This window comes from Populus euphratica, unplaced genomic scaffold (genome assembly GCF_000495115.2).
Source record: "Populus euphratica unplaced genomic scaffold, PopEup_1.0 scaffold13.1, whole genome shotgun sequence".
NCBI lineage: Eukaryota > Viridiplantae > Streptophyta > Magnoliopsida > Malpighiales > Salicaceae > Populus > Populus euphratica.
In genome coordinates, this window is record NW_011499872.1 from 303772 (window position 1) to 308050 (window position 4279).

General features: G+C 32.3%; 3 long non-coding RNA genes across 5 annotated transcripts in view; 2 read left to right on the forward strand and 1 right to left on the reverse strand.

The window, feature by feature from the left end:
• The window catches only part of LOC105127456 (uncharacterized), a 1989-nt gene extending 1228 nt beyond the window's left edge, over positions 1–761 (forward strand). Inside the window, exon 2 of the long non-coding RNA XR_842634.1 lies at positions 373–761. This is a non-coding gene — a long non-coding RNA (uncharacterized LOC105127456). The remainder of the gene's footprint in view (positions 1–372) is intronic.
• LOC105127457 (uncharacterized) overlaps positions 1–2580 on the forward strand; it is a 4418-nt gene extending 1838 nt beyond the window's left edge. The window contains exons 2-3 of one of the 3 annotated variants that reach the window (XR_842637.1): positions 1642–1887; positions 2041–2580. This is a non-coding gene — a long non-coding RNA (uncharacterized LOC105127457). Of the gene's footprint in view, positions 1–1641 lie in introns of all 3 variants that reach the window. The other 2 variants (XR_842635.1, XR_842636.1) reach the window with 2 other exon arrangements.
• On the reverse strand, positions 316–1635 carry LOC105127455 (uncharacterized). Its single transcript, XR_842633.1, has 2 exons — positions 1065–1635; positions 316–751 (listed from the first exon to the last, which is right to left on the reverse strand). It is a non-coding gene; the product is annotated as an uncharacterized LOC105127455 (long non-coding RNA).
• Positions 2581–4279: the final 1699 nt, after the last annotated feature.

The following is a 4279-nucleotide window of genomic DNA, read 5'->3' on the forward strand; positions in this document are numbered from 1 at the left end:
AATGCACTGAGGCTAAGATGATATTTTTTAAGGAAAATTTAGTACATATTGTTTTAAGGAACACATTGATTGGTTATTTGGCAAGGCAATGAAGTGTTATGTGAGGTTTAATGGTGCATCTAGTCCCACTGTTCTCTGATTTTTCTTGTTCTGGTCCCTTAGATGATTTTCTATGCAAAATGCCTTTTTTTGCAGTCACAATCTATTATGCTCCTTACTTATAATTGTATGATAAAACACTAATCTTAGCCTCAAGTTTTCTTTACTGTTATCATTTGGTCATGATCTTTCTTTTTTTCCCTGTAAAACACAAGGTAATGCAACGTTCATACATATTGTTTTAAGGAACAAATTTATTGGTTATTTGGCAAGACAATGAGGTGTTCTGTGCAAAAAGAATTAATGGCGTATATAGTCCCTCTGTTTTCTGATTTTTCTTATTCTGGTCCCTTTAGATAATTGTTTTGCACATAATGCCTTTTATTGCAGCCATGACTTCTCATGTTCTTTACTTATGATCGTATGGTAAAAAGGGAATCCTAGCCTAACCGTGTTCCTTTTATTGAAATGCGTTGGAAATTTAGAATATGGTCAGGGTTTCTTTACTGTTATTGTTTTCTCATGATCTTCCTCTTTCTTTTTCTATAAAAAAAAAGGTAATGCACTGAGGCTAAGATGATATTTTTTAAGGAAAATTTAGTACATATTGTTTTAAGGAACACATTGATTGGTTATTTGGCAAGGCAATGAAGTGTTATGTGAGGTTTAATGGTGCATCTAGTCCCACTGTTCTCTGATTTTTCTTGTTCTGGTCCCTTAGATGATTTTCTATGCAAAATGCCTTTTTTTGCAGTCACAATCTATTATGCTCCTTACTTATAATTGTATGATAAAACACAAATCTTAGCCCAAGTTTTCTTTATTGTTATCGTTTGGTCATGATCTTTCTTTCTTTCCCTATAAAACACAAGGTAATGCAATGAGGCTACAAAGATATTTTTAATGGAACATTTCATACATGTTATTAAAAGGAACAAATTGATTGATTATTTGGCCTCAATGATGTGTTTTGTGCAAAAAAGGTTAATAGCGTATCTAGTCCTTTTTCTCTCTGATTTGTCTTGTTTTGGTCCCTCTAGATAGTTTTTTTGTACATAATTCCTTTATCGCATCCATTACCTCTTCGATCCCTCCAGTTTTAAGGAACTCCTCAATGTCCTAAAAGGAAAATTCTCTTGGTGGCCTATTTTTGAGACAACTGGCTTTGCCACACACCAAATGGTGTCGTTAGACTTGGTGCTAGATCCTGCATTGATTTCTGAAGTTGGTAGTTGTGGTATACCTTCATGTGAATGAATGTCATGCTATATAATCTGCTTTTATATTATGAATTCTTTTCAGTTATTATCCTTAAGGGAAGTTCTAGTTGATTGGGTGGTGTGAATAAGCTAATAATTTGGAAGATTTGCCTGCATTTCTTGCTTCTGATATCTGTCAGATGACCTTCTTCATTGGAGAATAAACTACAACAAATATACAAGTTTCAAGAGGAAAATAGATGATCACGTGCATGATCTCAAAGTATTTGCAATGGCCAATTACCTCTAGATAATTGAGTTTACATTTTTTGTTTTTTTATAGAAGAGATAATGCAGATAATGCAGGATAACACTACCCAAGAAAGCATATCCAGCACTGATACTCTCAATGCGATTGGAAAATCAGGTTTGAAAATCTTCTCCTCCCAGAACTTTTAAGCTAATAACTTTTAAGCTAATCAATGAATTTGATCATAAATAAAATAACCCAGCACCAAGAATAGAAATGGCATTATCAGTACATTTTTTCAACACCAAGCGGCTTGTATTTTTACCACTAGGACTAAACATTTTTGAGTTATTTTGTAATTAGGAATAAGAAGTTTCTTCTCTGAGATGCTGGCATTTAACTTTCATTTTCTATCAAAACATTGTGGAATATTCTTTGGGATGATAAAACGCCCGCCGTTTTCAAGCTAATGTAGAGTTCTATTAGATATACATCATATGATACCTGGGGATTTGACTAGGTTCTCATTGAGGTCTCTAACTTAACATGAGAGAATTATTAAACACTAGCGTGAATACACTTTCCATGGAGTTGGGATATTTTGAGAGTATAATTGGTAGCACTCTGCTCTTGAAATTTACCATGGTATTCCACTGATCTTTTGGTATGATTATGGAGCTTGACGCCTCTTTATTTTTTGGATTAGTCTTCATTCTTCTCTGTGTTATTATATCCCTTCTGGCATTTCTAGATGCAGTAGTTATTTGTGGTTCAAAGCCAAGGAAACTCCCTTCGTAGATGTCTTGATACATGCTTGTGTTATTTTGGTGATGGTTTTAAAGACAATCAAATTCTCAATGTAGTTTGTTTAGAAGCTTGGATCTATTCATGGAAAGGGGAACTACTGTTTGGAAAAAGTGTCTATGATCTTCCTATTTATGATCTCATCAATTTGAGTTTTTGAGTTTTAAAAATGTATTTCTTAGTCATTTGGAATTGCCGCATGTTATTAATAATAAAAGTTGATGACTCATTATAGAATGGTCCTGAAATATTGCAGCGTGAATATTATTGCTTTTATTTTTGAATAAATATTTAAAAATATTATTGTCATGTCATGATGAAAGAATTTGGTTGTTTCCTCGATTATAGAATGGTCCAGTCCGGGTGATGGTGTAGCTCATTAAAATTGATGCTTATTTATACGTTGGTTTCTTTATGTTACATTTTTTTCATTTGGCAATTCTTTCCTAACTGCTGGTACTTTATTTCAGATGTCCTTGTTCATAGATTTCTTGATCCTGTATTCTATTCAATGCACTGACCGGTGCTCAAGTCCTCCATTGAATTTCTTTGGTCCAACTTGCTTTTTCAAAAAAATTACATTGAATTTCTTTGGTCCAACTTGCTTTCTCAAAAATTTTATTTTTTTGTTTAAAATTATTATTTTTAAATTATTTTGATGTATTAATATCAATAATAATTTTTTTTAAATATATTTTAAATATAAAATACTGAAATTATATTTTCAAAAACAAACTAAATAGAGATTAAGAGTTTGTCGTAAAGAAACCATGAGAAACTCAAGGTGATCGAACATATATGGATTATACTTTGAAAATGCGACAAAGCAAAACTTTTACCGACCTCTTATCTGCGGCTTAAATTACCAAGCTCAGTTATTTTATCTCCTAATCACCTCTCATCTGTGGTTTAAATTACCAAGCTCAATTATTAATTGTATTTTATGTTTTTATTTGTGTTATTTTATTATTTTTAACCTATTATGATATTAAAAAAAAAATCTCTTCACGGTTTTATTGTGATGGTGTCCCACACATGATATATTTTGTGCATTTCAGACGAGGTTGTAAAAAATAAAATAATGGAAAGTAAAAAAAATAAAAAAATGAAAATAATAATTTGGTCCCCGTACTCTTTGAAACCCATTCCACCAGCATCCAGTCACTCGTTGAAACGGACCCTGCAATAACTTCAATTTAAATTGTAAACGTTCAACAGTTCATTCAATCTCATGAACAAATACTCGAACAGCAATTGTACCATTTGAATTTGAATTGAAACTATATTGACGTGATTCTACGTAATACATCGAACTATTTCGAGGAGAGATCTTTTTTCCGAGCCCTGGACACCGAGAAAAAACCTCCTCACGTAAAAACAATCCTTTTCTTTTATTATTATTGGGAAATACCAATAACTACAATGCCACGGTGAATTACAGCATACAATCTTAAGTTTACGTGGAAACAACAAAGAACTTGTCCAGAAAAAAAATTATATATTTTTAATTATTGAAAACAATATATATTTAATACACGATAACGAGAAAATACAAACTAGTAATATCTTTTCTGACTTGTTTGTTAAACTTCTAATTTCCGAATACATGATATTCAAACCTCGAAATTGATTTTCAATCCAGATATATCACCTTCATCACGGACAAAATCAATTGAAATTCAAACAAAATCTCAAAAAGCTTACTTGGATTCGGATCCAAACCAAGCACGAGAAAACACAAATCATCTTTCTCCCCCAGTAATTCAAGACCCAGCACCATTTCAAGCGAGCAAGTATTTTTTCTAAGGGAAAAAACGCATGCCATGTCATCGATCCGCTTCATTACGAACATCGTAATCTTGACCAACCATTCAAAAACAAATGGCCCAAAGTTATCTTCAAAACACTTGTCTCTGATCGACCGCGA